Here is a 15,697-nt window from a genome sequence, read left to right as displayed (position 1 = left end):
CGGGATCCCAACCGCGCCTAACCGCGCCCGCAGCCGTCCACTGCTGCGGTGGCCGCTGCCGCCCGTGGCCACTCCGGCCACTGACTTCGCCGCGGCCATGACACCCTCGTTGGCCGGCTCTGTGACCGCCGGCACCCGCAGCGCCCAGTCGGGCGCCCGGCGCCCGCCCACCCGGGGCTCTGCCCCGTTTCACCGGCGCCCGAATCCACTAAGCCCTATGGGCCTATGACAAACGGGGCCCACGCCCAGAACGACAAAAAAAAAGATTTAAAAAAATAGATAAGTAAATAATTAAAATATTAATTAGTTAATTAATTAAAGAATTAATTAACTTAATTAATCCTAGTAGATTAACCTAATCACTAAGTTTAGTTAATTAATCTGTTAGGTTAGTTAACAGTCAATGGCAGCTGGGCCCCACACGTCAGATTGACTCAGTCAATAGTCTGTTGACTGCTGACGTCAGCATGACATCATGCTGATGTCATTAATTTATTTTCGAATTAATTTAAATAATTAATCAAATACCAGAAATTAATAAAATCTTTAGAAAATCATATCTTTTAATCCGTAACTCGGATTAAAATATTTTCAATATGAAAGTTGCTCAGAACGACGAGACGAATCCGGATACACAGCCCGTTCGTCCACCACGCCCCCCCTAACCTATCGAACTCGCAACTTTCCCCCTCCGGCTCCTCTGCCCGAAAACACGAAACACCGGGGATATTTTCCCGGATGTTTCCCCCTTAACCGGTACCACCTCATACCACGTTAGGGCACACCTAGCATCGATACTTGTCATGTCATGCATCATTATGCACTTGCTTGCTATGTATTTACTGTTTCTTCCCCTCCTCTTCTCTTCGGTAGACTACGAGACCGACGCCGCTGCTACTGCCACGTACGACTACGAGGTTGACGACCACTCTCTCTTGCCAGAGCAACCAGGCAAGCCCCCCCCCTTGATCACCAGATATCGCCTACTCTTCTCTATACTGCTTGCATTAGAGTAGTGTAGCATGTTACTGCTTTCTGTTATACCTATCCTGATGCATAGCCCGTCCTTGTTACCACTGTTGTTACCTTTACCTGCAATCCTATATGCTTAGTATAGGGTGCTAGTATTCCATCTGTGGCCCTACATTCTTGTCCGTCTGCCGTGCTATACTATCGGGTCGCGATCACTCGGGAGGTGATCACGGGTATATACTATACTTTATACATGATACATGTGGAGACTAAAGTCGGGTCGGCTGGTGGAGCACCCGCGAGTGGATCTTTGAGGCGGGGCGACAGGGCAGGTTGAGACCACCTAGGAGAGAGGTGGGTCTGGCCCTGTTCGGCGTTCGCGGATACTTAACACGCTTAACGAGATCTTGGTATTTGATCTGAGTTGGCTACGAGCTTATACGCACTAACCATCTACGCGGGAGTAGTTATGGGTATCCCGACGTCGTGGTATCAGCCGAAGCACTTCAGACGTCAGCGACGGAGCGGCGCGCGCCGAATTAGACTGGAACGCCACTAGGCTAGGTCTGCTTTCGACCGCCCACGCAACGTGCAGGTGTGCTCAGGGCGATGGGCCCAGACCCCTGCGCGCTTAGGTTTAGATCGGCGTGCTGGCCTCTCTGTTGTGCCTAGGTGGGGCTGCGACGTGTTGATCTTCCGCGGCCGGGCATTGACCCAGGAAAGTGTGTCTGGCCAAATGGGATCGAGCGTGCTGGGTAAGTTGGTGCACCCCTGCAGAGAAGTTAATCTATTCGAATAGCCGTGATCTTCGGTAACAGGACGACTTGGAGTTGTACCTTGACCTTATGACAACTAGAATCGGATACTTAATAAAACACACCCTTCCAAGTTCCACAGACAACCCGGTGATCGCTTTTCCACAGGGCGACGAGGGGAGGATCGTCGGGTAGGGTTATGCTATGCGATGCTACTGGAGATGCTACTTGGAGATGCTACTTGGAGATGCTACTTGGAGGACTTCAATCTACTCTCTTCTACATGCTGCAAGACGGAGGCTGCCAGAAGCGTAGTCTTCGACAGGATTAGCTATCCCCCTCTTATTCTGGCATTCCGCAGTTCAGTCCACTGATATGGCCCTTTACACATATACCCATGCATATGTAGTGTAGCTCCTTGCTTGCGAGTACTTTGGATGAGTACTCACGGTTGCTTTTCTCCCTCTTTTCCCCCTTTCCTTTCTTTCTGGTTGTCGCAACCAGATGCTGGAGTCCAGGAGCCAGACGCCACCGTCGACGACGACTCCTACTACGCTGGAGGTGCCTACTACTACGTGCAGCCCGCTGACGACGACAAGGAGTAGTTAGGAGGATCCCAGGCAGGAGGCCTGCGCCTCTTTCGATCTGTATCCCAGTTTGTGCTAGCCATCTTATGGCAGACTTGTCTAACTTATGTCTATACTCAGATATTGTTGCTTCCGCTGACTCATCTATGATCGAGCACTTGTATTCGAGCCCTCGAGGCCCCTGGCTTGTATTATGATGCTTGTATGACTTATTTATGTTTTAGAGTTGTGTTGTGATATCTTCCCTTGAGTCCCTGATCTTGATCGTACACATTTGCGTGCATGATTAGTGTACGATTGAATCGGGGGCGTCACAAGTTGGTATCAGAGCCAACTGCCTGTAGGAATCCCTCTTCCAACTCCTTGGCCGAAGTCGAGTCTAGACATTGCAAAACTTTTACTAACATGACTGTGTGTCTTATGGGCACACGTCGCCATTGGGTGGTAGTAGGATCTTTTACTCCTCGAACTTTACTCTGGGACTCTGATCTCTCCTCTATTCAGATTAAATGAAGTTTACTAAATCTAACAATAGGATCTCGTTATCACTTTCACCCGGAGAGTCCCTTGTTACTGATGATCGTCTGCTGCACCAGAAGACCCTGAAGATACTCTCCGCTGTTAACCCGAGAACTTGTGTTCATCGCGTTTGCAATTCCCCTTCCACCGCAAACCCTTATGGATAACTACTTGCAGTTGTTATTCTTACATTCATCCCCAGTTGGTCTTGTTATTACAAGATAACCTGAAAAACTCGTCGTTGTTTCGATAATCCTTTGAGCTTACTGCCTTGCTGTTCTTTATCACCTGAATACCCCTACGGTTAATTATTGCACTTATCGAGTATCCGCTCATCCCCAGTTGTTCATGAGTTTCACAAAAGTCTTCAAAATACTATTCGATCTTCCGAAAATCCTTTGGAGCCTTTGGCTCTTGAAATTCTTGCTTGCTCGCATTATGGTTAATCCCATAAGTCTCGTAGTCTTATTGACATTCCTTGTCATTATCATTTTGGGTCTATTGACTCAATATGTTTGCACATACGCGCAATCCTCACTGATCCTTATAAATTACCTTTCCGGCTGAGCTGCCATTCTTTTAACTGGAATTGGTTCTCGACCAGTCCAATTGTCGTTGATTGTATCCCTAATTCTATTCAGCTTATCCATTCTTGATCAGAGCATTTGCTCCTGATCCCTTGATTTGAAAATCATAATTACTTTGCTAATTAAGCGTTGAACTATTCAGCTGTTCTATAAACTGATGCATTTTCAATCTTTCTTCCTCTGATTGGGTATCGATACTCATATCAGCCCCATTTTGGATCGCCATATCCACTGATGGATTATTATCTGACAGTGTCCTTCACATTTGATCACTTTGTGAGTACTTCCCCTGATACCTAATGCCTTTGTTAAGTTGTATCCTCCGCTTGGCCAACCATACTTTGCTTTCGGGCTTGTGTTATTTACTCTTGAAACTTGTGGTATATGTTTCTAAGAAGCCACTAAGGGTTGAACATATGCTTTCTCTAGACCGTGTGAACCCGAAAGTTTTCACGAGTCATACTCTTCTGGTGCTTCGCCAGATAAAATTTCAACACTGCAACTTAATCGCACGCGAGAAGTGGATGAAAGGTTATGCATTGGAGAAGTGGGAGTCGACCTTGAACTTTGTGTTCATGCCCATGGACCCGATGTACATCTTCTCATCGAAGCTTCTTTTAAAATTAATTATTCCCTTGATATAAGTTCATCTTATATCTGGGGTATGGCCTTTTACAATCGTGGTTCCGACCATGTTCTCCTTTAAATACCATTTTCGATGCAAGTGTAAGCACTTGTCTTTTGTGGATCAATACCCCGGTACAACCTCTACTTTGATCTGTCGTCGAGTATTACCCCATGGTATCTCGAGATTATCTTGGAACTGCATAACTTCCTATGAGTTCTTCATCAAGTACTACATACTCACTGATTACAATTTTTCATGGGCTCTGAGTTATTAAACACTCAGAGACACCGATAACTGAACCGAGTCCGCATTACGGTTCAACAACTCTTACTAATATTCTTTACTTACGAGTTTGTACCCGATCATGTCATTCCTAGCCTGATCGGCCATATCATTACCATGCTAAATTTTAACTGTGCTACCTGGTCCTTAATCTCGGAGCACAACTTTTGACAATGAGCTAAGCTTAACGTCGATCTTCCTCGTCATATCAGTTCGCCTTGAACAACAATCTTGATTTCAAGTTTGTGTCGTACCTATGGTTCCAATAACCTCATGCTTCATCATTCTTTTGACTTGGTGTGATCGCGGATCGATTACATCTTCGTGGAATCTCTCGACAAATGTGTCATGATCACCATCTACATTCTGATGCTCTTCCAGGATATCAATTGAATTAATGATGAGAAATACCATCCTTGCCCTCGATGATTTGTGTTGTCATCGACCTCTTTATTGCGTTCCCTCCAACAAAAACTTGTTTGTGTTCTGTGTTATACCTCGAGTTCCTTGCTACCTAGCATTTGTTTTTCTTTACCATGGAGTATTACCATCTTTTATGTCAAGAAGGTCGTGAGGATTACTCCACCTCTTAAGAATTCTTGGTATGGTGATACTTCTCACCCTCACCATTCTTTCTTGGTACCCGTGTTGTTTCTAACCGGAATACCGACAATTGGACTATGAGGTGTGAATTCAAAACTTCTAGCAACCCTATTGCTTTGAAGTAATGGTCGAGTTTCATTCTAATTCTTTTGTTCGTCAAGTCACCACTCTAACATTGATCGTGCAACCCAACCCATATTCGGGTGCACCTTTCAACCAATGTTTAATTGAATATGTTTCCTCGAGCATACATCATTATACCATTTGATCTGACAAATGTTATCTCCTTGTTCACATAATTGTGGAAATCCATCTTGTCGGAAATCTCGATGGATTATCGCCGAGCCCATCAGCCACCTCCTCCTCTCCTTGGTTTAATGATGAACTATTGTTTCAGGAACCCACTCCCATAGTTCATTTCCTGAGAATCCTGAAATGTCATTTCGTCTATTTGTGTTGCACCTTTTATTCTCGGACATCCTGAGTCTGAGGTATCATTACACCAATCAGATCTGAATCTCGGTCAGATATGATGGTTGGGACAACTTTCCAAGAGTTATGTTGTTGGCCCTTTGATGACCTGGTAACAGGATGTCATGCCTAGCACCCCCCCTGGCTGGAGGACCTATCATTATGGTTTATTTGCAAGGATAACCATTCTTCTTGGAGGAAATTGTAAGGCCTATGTTATAAACTGTTCCTGATGGATCCATTGAGTATCTAAAAACCGGCCTTTGCTTGAAGACCATGTCAATGCTATCTCGAAGCATGTCTGTGATACTCTGATTTTCAACAAGAACATTTGAAGCCCAATGCTAAATGTTTCTTGCTCAATTATCCAAACACCGTTGTATGGGTAATGTCATGAAATTTCTCTCCCCTACCTAAGGAGTTTTCTACTAATATCCTGTCATGGATATCTTGCTCTGCTTGTCCTTGGGAAGGATATACCCCTGATATACGTGTTTAAGCACATTTTCCTTCCCGTTGTTTTGTTCAAACTTTCTTGTAAACTACTTAACCGAGCAGTGGTAATCCCCTGCTTAGGTAAACACCTCGGTGTACCTTCCTGTCTGGTGTAACCCTGTTTCTACTGTTGATGACTTCCGGTAACCGCCGATGGACGAGAACTTTGCCTATTGGTCCGCCTCGTTCAACGAGCAGGAAGGTGGTTCTCTTCGTCCCTCGCCCTTGGTACCAACGTTGTTGCCGACATAACTGACATGGTACTCTCTGACATGCCTTGCTATCATGACCGTGAAAGATGTCACTGCTCCTATAAAATAATAATAATAATAATAAAAACCACATGGTGGGCCCATAACCCACAGTTCCACAGGATCGAAACCTGACTCTCCGGCACACCCATATCTCCGAAGTTATTCCTCACGATTGGCTTCGTATGAAGATCACCAACCACCTTCCTAGAGACGATCTATTCTGGTATCAGATGCAATACTTATTCTCGTTGCTCTGGACCCCTTTCATCCTTTGTTTCAGGCATCGAACGATTGCCTACCCGCTCGAAACTTCTCATGGTACCTCCATACTTTGCTCTCGATACTTTCTTTAGTTTGAATTCGGGAGTTACTTCCCACCACCTTCCCTGTGTTATTGACCAGATAATCAACCTTGCAGAGGTTCGTTCCCCCGGAATACCCCCCCTTTGTTCTTTCTTAAGTATGATGGAGATCCTGAAGGAAGGACGACGATTTCATCATGATGCATTGAGGCATAGGAGTGAAGTCATCAACGCTATGGATCCACCTCTTCGAGGAGAGCAACCAAAGACGAGAAGATTCGTTAGGATTTCGTAACCAGACCTTTCCCCCCTAGTCCCCCTCTTAAATCTCGGGACGAGATTTCTTGTAGTGGAGGAGAATTGTGACGCCCGGGTAATTAAGCTACAGTGATCCTCTGCTAGTGTTGCCACGTCACCTCGATTATAGTTGCTAATCTCGAGTTAGTTCAAAACGGTTTTCGAAATTCAATTCAAAATTATGATGGCGATAAAAGTTTTCAAAAATTAAAACTAAAATGTTCGGGGGTTGTCAAATATTACAAAGTTAATTATGGTGGAGTAAACACATTTTTATAAAATGTTTAAATGCTCAAAGGTAAATAAAACAGCAGCAAAAGAAATTAAGTAAATGCCTTTTGTATTTTGTAAAATATTAAACTATTTTATTTAGCTGTCCAAATTAATGTGGCAGTGGTATCTTTAACATACCATATTTAGGTGTTGTTCTCACATTCTACAAAATTGAAATAATTTAAAAAAACCAAAAAGATTAAATAAAAAAAAAGGGAAAAAGAAAACAAAAGGAAAAAAAAGAAAAAGAAAAAAAGGAGCAACCCCCCCCCCCCACTGGGCCTCGGTCCAGCAGGCCATCGGGCCCCCAGGCCGGCCCACTCGCCCCGTGCATAACCCCCCACTCCCCACTCGGCCGAACCCTAGCGCCCCACTTCCCCCCCCCCACGTCGCTCGATCCCCACCCTCTCCCTCCAGCGCCGCCAGGGGAGAGCCCCACGCACTCCCCCCCCGATTCCCCCTCTGCCTCCCCCCTCGATCGGGATCGAGATCGGGGGCTCGATCCGACTGCGCCGCCCGTTCACCCCATCGCCCCCCCGTCGCTAACCGCCGACGCCCGTCGCCTCCCCGATCTAGAGGCGGCACCTCGCCACCTCGACGTCGTCGACCAGGACCACGCCGCCCCGTCCGCGACCGCTCCGTCGCCGGATCTCGGTGGCTGCCTCGTCCCCTTCACCCGCGCCGCCGCCTGGACCTCGCCGGATCTCCCTCGTCGGACTTCCCCGAACTCCGTCGAGCCCGCTGCCCTTTCCCTACTGGCCCTGTGAGCACGCACCGCTCCCTCCTCTCTCTACCGTGCCGCGTGCCCGCTCCGTCGTGGCCGCGCTCTCTCCCCCTCGCTCGCTCACCGCGCGTGCCCGCTCCGGCACACCCGGGCCGCGCCTTCGCACGCGCGGTCAACGCCCCGGCCTCGCCCGATGCGTGCTCGCCGTGCACCGGTGCCCCGCCAACTCGACGTCGTCGACCAGGGCCCCGTCGACCCACGCGGTCGTCGCCCCGCGCTCATCGGTGGTCGCCGCGAACACCGCGCGCCCTCGCACCGGCCACGCCTGCTCGTCGCGCCCGCGCATTGGGCGCCTCCCCTGCTCGCCCCTCACGCGGGATCCCAACTGCGCCTAACCGCGCCCGCAGCCGTCCACTGCTGCGGCGGCCGCTGCCGCCCGTGGCCACTCCGGCCACTGACCTCGCCGCGGCCATGACACCCTCGTTGGCCGGCTCTGTGACCGCCGGCAACCCGCAGCGCCCAGTCGGGCGCCCGGCGCCCGCCCACCCGGGGCTCTGCCCCGTTTCACTGGCGCCCGAATCCACTAAGCCCTATGGGCCTATGACAAACGGGGCCCACGCCCAGAACGAAAAAGATTTTTAAAAAAAATAGATAAGTAAATAATTAAAATATTAATTAGTTAATTAATTAAAGAATTAATTAACTTAATTAATCCTAGTAGATTAACCTAATCACTAAGTTTAGTTAATTAATCTGTTAGGTTAGTTAACAGTCAATGACAGCTGGGCCCCACACGTCAGATTGACTCAGTCAACACTCTGTTGACTGCTGACGTCAGCATGACATCATGCTGATGTCATTAATTTATTTTCGAATTAATTTAAATAATTAATTAAATACCAGAAATTAATAAAATCTTTAGAAAATCATATCTTTTAATCCGTAAGTCGGATTAAAATATTTTCAACGTGAAAGTTGCTCAGAACGACGAGACGAATCCGGATACGCAGTCCGTTTGTCCGCCACACACCCCTAACCTATCGAACTCGCAACTTTCCCCCTCCGGCTCCTCTGCCCGAAAACGCGAAACACCGGGAATACTTTCCCGGATGTTTGCCCCCTTAACCGGCATCACCTCATACCACGTTAGGTCACTCCTAGCATCGATACTTGTCATGTCATGCATCATTATGCACTTGCTTGCTATGTATTTACTGTTTCTTCCCCCCCTCTTCTCTTCGGTAGACTACGAGACCGACGCCGCTGCTACTGCCACGTACGACTACGAGGTTGACGACCACTCTCTCTTGCCAGAGCAACCAGGCAAGCCCCCCCCCTTGATCACCAGATATCGCCTACTCTTCTCTATACTGCTTGCATTAGAGTAGTGTAGCATGTTACTGCTTTCTGTTATACCTATCCTGATGCATAGCCTGTCCTTGTTACCACTGTTGTTACCTTTACCTGCAATCCTATATGCTTAGTATAGGGTGCTAGTATTCCATCTGTGGCCCTACATTCTTGTCCGTCTGTCGTGCTATACTATCGGGCCGCGATCACTCGGGAGGTGATCACGGGTATATACTATACTTTATACATGATACATGTGGAGACTAAAGTCGGGTCGGCTGGTGGAGCACCCGCGAGTGGATCTTTGAGGCGGAGCGACAGGGCAGGTTGAGACCGCCTAGGAGAGAGGTGGGCCTGGCCCTGTTCGGCGTTCGCGGATACTTAACATGCTTAACGAGATCTTGGTATTTGATCTGAGTTGGCTACGAGCTTATACGCACTAACCATCTACGCGGGAGTAGTTATGGGTATCCCGACGTCGTGGTATCAGCCGAAGCACTTCAGACGTCAGCGACGGAGCGGCGCGCGCCGAATTGGACTGGAACGTCACTAGGCTAGGTCTGCTTTCGACCGCCCACGCAACGTGCAGGTGTGCTCAGGGCGATGGGCCCAGACCCCTGCGCGCTTAGGTTTAGACCGGCGTGCTGGCCTCTCTGTTGTGCCTAGGTGGGGCTGCGACGTGTTGATCTTCCGCGGCCGGGCATTGACCCAGGAAAGTGTGTCCGGCCAAATGGGATCGAGCGTGCTGGGTAAGTTGGTGCACCCCTGCAGAGAAGTTAATCTATTCGAATAGCCGTGATCTTCGGTAACAGGACGACTTGGAGTTGTACCTTGACCTTATGACAACTAGAATCGGATACTTAATAAAACACACCCTTCCAAGTTCCACAGACAACCCGGTGATCGCTTTTCCACAGGGCGACGAGGGGAGGATCGCCGGGTAGGGTTATGCTATGCGATGCTACTGGAGATGCTACTTGGAGATGCTACTTGGAGATGCTACTTGGAGGACTTCAATCTACTCTCTTCTACATGCTGCAAGACGGAGGCTGCCAGAAGCGTAGTCTTCGACAGGATTAGCTATCCCCCTCTTATTCTGGCATTCTGCAGTTCAGTCCACTGATATGGCCCTTTACACATATACCCATGCATATGTAGTGTAGCTCCTTGCTTGCGAGTACTTTGGATGAGTACTCACGGTTGCTTTTCTCCCTCTTTTCCCCCTTTCCTTTCTTTCTGGTTGTCGCAACCAGATGCTGGAGTCCAGGAGCCAGACGCCACCGTCGACGACGACTCCTACTATGCTGGAGGTGCCTACTACTACGTGCAGCCCGCTGACGACGACAAGGAGTAGTTAGGAGGATCCCAGGCAGGAGGCATGCGCCTCTTTCGATCTGTATCCCAGTTTGTGCTAGCCATCTTATGGCAGACTTGTCTAACTTATGTCTGTACTTAGATATTGTTGCTTCCGCTGACTCGTCTATGATCGAGCACTTGTATTCGATCCCTCGAGGCCCCTGGCTTGTATTATGATGCTTGTATGACTTATTTATGTTTTAGAGTTGTGTTGTGATATCTTCCCGTGAGTCCCTGATCTTGATCGTACACATTTGCGTGCATGATTAGTGTACGATTGAATCGGGGGCGTCACAGGGACCTGAGTGCCCCAGTTGTCCTTCTTCCTCAGACGCTTGATGTCATGAGAGACCAACTCTCCAGTCTCTAGCATCACTTTGGGATAGACATGATCCCAGGCCTTCTCAATAAGCAGCATGATGAACGGACCATAAATCGGGCACATGCACTCAGAGATAGCAGATAAGAGCTCAGACCACATAACATGAGAGATATCCAGGGACTTGCCGGTGTTTTCTTCCTTCTCACGCTGGCAGAAGAGAAGCATGTCCACGAGATAAGAATGAACCATATCCAGATTCCCGATGCGAGGGAAAAGAGTCTCACGGAAGACACAGTGAAGAATGTCCAGAAAGGCCGGCAGCTCATACGTTTCCTTCTTCATCTCAGGGTTGATCTTCAGAGTGCAGTAGGGCCAGAGTGCTTGCTTGTGAGTGGAGGTGGTGTTGCGGTGTGGGCGAAAGCCGACAGGATACGCAAGCCCGTGATCTTCCACCCCAATCAACTCCATGAATGATACGTCTCCAACGTATCTATAATTTTTTATTGCTTCATGCTACTTTATCTACTGTTTTGGACTATATTGGGCTTTATTTTCCACTTTTATATTATTTTTGGGACTAACCTATTAACCGGAGGCCTAGCCCAGAATTGCTGTTTTTTGCCTATTTCAGTGTTCCAAAGAAACGGAATATCAAACGGAGTCCAAACAGAATGAAACCTTCGGGAATGTGATTTTCTCACCGAACGTGATCCAGGAGACTTGGACCCTACTCCAAGAAGTGCCAGAGGCGGTCACGAGGGTGGAGGGTGCGCCCCCCCTAGGCGCGCCCCCCAACCTCGTGGGCCCCCTGCTGCTCCACCGACGTACTCCTTCCTCCTATATATACCTACGTATCCCCAAATGATCAAAACAGGAGCCAAAAACCTAATTCCACCGCCGCAACCTTCTGTATCCACGAGATCCCATCTTGGGGCCTGTTCCGGAGCTCCGTTGGAGGGGGCATCCACCACGGAGAGCTTCTACATCAATACCATAGCCCTTCCGATGAAGTGTGAGTAGTTTACTTCAGACCTTCGGGTCCATAACTAGTAGCTAGATGGCTTCTTCTCTCTTTTTGGATCTCAATACAATGATCTCCCCCTCTCTTGTGGAGATCTATTCGATGTAATCTTCTTTTCGCGGTGTGTTTGTTGAGATCGATGAATTGTGGGTTTATGATCAGTATTATCTATGGAAAATATTTGATTCTTCTCTGAATTCTTTTATGTATGATTGAGTTATCTTTGCAAGTCTCTTCGAATTATCCTTTTTGGCTTGGCCAACTAGATTGGTAGTTCTTGCAATGGGAGAAGTGCTTAGCTTTGGGTTCAATCTTGCGGTGTCCTTACCCAGTGACAGAAAGGGTTGCAAGGCACGTATTGTATTGTTTCCATCGAGGATAACAAGATGGGTTTTTTATCATATTGCATGAATTTATCCCTCTACATCACGTCATCTTGCTTAAGGCGTTACTCTGTTTTTAACTTAATACTCTAGATGCATGCTAGATAGCGGTCGATGAGTGGAGTAATAGTAGTAGATGCAGAATCGTTTTAATCTACTTGTCTTGGACGTGATGCCTATATACATGATCATTACCTAGATATGCTCATAACTATGCTCAATTCTGTCAATTGCTCAATAGTAATTTGTTCACCCACCATAGAATATCTATGCTCTTGAGAGAAGCCACTAGTGAAACGTATGGGCCCCGGGTCTATTCTCATCATATCAATCTCTATCGCTTTATTTACTTGCTTTGTTTTTACTTTGCCTTTTACTTTTTACTTTGCATCTATCTATCAAAAATACCAAAAATATTATTTATCATCTCTATCAGATCTCACTCTCGTAAGTGACCGTGAAGGGATTGACAACCCCTAATCGCATTGGTTGCGAGTAGCTATTGTTTTGTGTAGGTACAAGGGACTTGTGCGTGGTCTCCTACTGGATTGATACCTTGGTTCTCAAAAACTGAGGGAAATACTTACACTACTTTGCTGCATCATCCTCTCCTCTCCGGGGAAATCCAACACAGTGCTCAAGAGGCAGCAAGAAGAATTTCTGGCGCCGTTGCCGGGGAGGCTCTCGCAAGCAAGTCAACCATACCAAGTACCCATCGCAATCCCTATCTCTTGCATTACATTATTTGCCATTTGCCTCTCGTTTTCCTCTCCCCCACTTCACCCTTGCCGTTTTATTCGCCCTCTCTTTACCAATCTCCTTCTCTCTTTCCCGTTTGCCTTTTTCCCGTTGCCTTTCTGTTTGCTTGTGTGTTGGATTACTTGTTGCCATGGCGCAAGATAATACCAAATTGTGTGATTTCTCGAATACCAATAGTAATGATTTCCTTAGTACTCCGATTGCACCTCTTAATAATGATGAGTCTTGTGAAATCAATACCGCTTTATTGAATCTTGTTATGAAAGATCAATTCACCGGCCTTCCTAGTGAAGATGCCGCTACTCATCTAAACAATTTTGTTGATTTGTGTGATATGCAAAAGAAGAAAGATACGGATAACAATATTGTCAAATTGAAGTTATTTCCGTTTTCACTTAGAAATCGTGCTAAAGTTTGGTTTTCATCTTTGCCTAAAAATAGTATTGATTCTTGGAACAAGTGCAAAGATGCTTTTATCTCTAAGTATTTTCCTCCCGCTAAGATTATCACTCTTAGGAACTATATCATGAATTTTAAACAACTTGATCATGAGCATGTTGCCCAATCTTGAGAAAGAATGAAATTAATGCTTCGCAATTGCCCTACTCATGGTTTGAATTTATGGATGATCATACAAAAAATTTATGCCGGATTGAATTTTGCTTCTAGAAATCTTTTAGATTCGGCTGCGGGAGGCACGTTTATGGAAATTACGTTAGGAGATGCTACCAAATTGCTTGATAATATTATGGCTAATTATTCTCAGTGGCACACCGAAATATCTTCTAGTAAAAAAGTGCATGCTATAGAAGAAATCAATGTTTTGAGTGAAAAGATGGACGAACTTATGAAGATGTTTGCTCCTAAAAATACTCCTCTTGATCCCAATGATATGCCTTTGTCTACTTTGCTTGAGAATAATAATGAATCTATGGATGTGAATTTTGTTGGTAGGAATAGTTTTGGAAACAACGCGTATAGAGGGAATTTTAATCATAGGCCTTATCCTAGTAATCCTTCTAATAATTATGGAAATTCCTACAACAACTCTTATGGAAATTTTAATAAGATGCCCTCTGAATTTGAGAGTAGTGTTAAAGAGTTTATGAATTCACAAAAGAATTTTAATGCTTTGCTTGAAGAGAAATTGCTTAAAGTTGATGATTTGGCTAGGAACGTTGATAGAATTTCTCTTGAAATTGATTCTTTAAAGCTTAGATCTATTCCTCCTAAGCATGATATCAATGAGTCTCTCAAATCCATGAGAATTTCCATTGATGAGTGCAAAGAAAGAACCGCTAGGATGCATGCTTCCAAAGATGCCTTTATTAAAGCGTGTTCTTCCAATTCCTATGAAAATCAAGATGAAGATCTAAAAGTTATTGATGTGTCCCCTATTAAATCTTTGTTTTGCAATATGAATCTTGATGAAACTGAATATGATCTTCCTTTACCTAGAAGGCGTTCTAAGAATTCGGAGTTTCTAGATCTTGATGATGAAATTGATGAAAGTGGGATTGAAATAAATAAAAACCAAGATGTTGCTAAACCCACTATTTTGGATCTCAAGGAATTTAATTATGAAAATTGCTCTTTGATTGGTTGTATTTCCTTGTTGCAATCCGTGCTAGATTCTCCTCATGCTTATAGTCAAAATAAGGCCTTTACCGAACACATTGTTGATGCCTTGATGCAATCTTATGAAGAAAAACTTGAGTTGAAAGTTTCTATCCCTAGAAAACTCTATGATGAGTGGGAACCTACTATTAGAATTAAAATTAAAGATTATGAGTTTCATGCTTTGTGTGATTTGGGTGCTAGTGTCTCTACTATTCCCAAAGCTTTGTGTGATTTGCCAGATTTCCGTGATTTTGATGATTGCTCTCTAAACTTGCATCTTGCGGATTCCACTATTAAAAAACCTATGGGAAGAATTAATGATGTTCTTATTGTTGCAAATAGGAATTATGTGCCCGTAGATTTTATCGTTCTTGATATAGATTGCAATCCTTCATGTCCTATTATTCTTGGTAGACCTTTCCTTAGAATGATTGGTGCAATTATTGATATGAAGGAAGGGAATATTAGATTCCAATTTCCCTTAAAGAAGGGCATGGAAAACTTCACTAGAAAGAAAATAAAATTACATATGAATCTATCATGAGAGCCACTTATGGATTGCCTACCAAAGATGGCCATACCTAGATCTATCCTTGCTTTTATGCCTAGCTAGGGGCGTTAAACGATAGCGCTTCTTGAGAGGCAACCCAATTTTATTTTGTGTTTTTTTGTTTTTGCTTATGTTTAAGAATAAATAATCCATCTAGCCTCTGTTTGGATGTGGTTTTATATTTTAATTAGTGTTTGTGCCAAGTAGAACCTATAGGATAACCTACGATGATAGTTGATTTGATTCTGCTGAAAAACAGAAACTTTGCGCGCACGGATATAATTTTGTTAAATCACAGGAACGTGATTTTGAGTTGATTCTTTTTGATTATGTTCAATAAAAAAATTCTCCAGGACTTCCTATTTTTATAGAATTTTTAGAGTTCCAGAAGTTTGCGTTAGTTACAGATTTCTACAGACTGTTCTGTTTTTGACAGATTCTGTTTTACGTGTGTTGTTTGCTTATTTTGATGAATTTATGGCTAGTAAAATAATTTATAATCCATAGAGAAGTTGGAATACAGTAGGTTTAAAACCAATATAAATAAATAATGAGTTCATTATAGTACCTTGAAGTAGTCTTTTGTT

This window comes from Triticum aestivum, chromosome 5B (genome assembly GCF_018294505.1).
Source record: "Triticum aestivum cultivar Chinese Spring chromosome 5B, IWGSC CS RefSeq v2.1, whole genome shotgun sequence".
Classification (NCBI taxonomy): Eukaryota; Viridiplantae; Streptophyta; class Magnoliopsida; order Poales; family Poaceae; genus Triticum; species Triticum aestivum.
The sequence above is the reverse complement of the archived record's forward strand: the minus strand, read 5'-3'. Positions refer to the sequence as shown.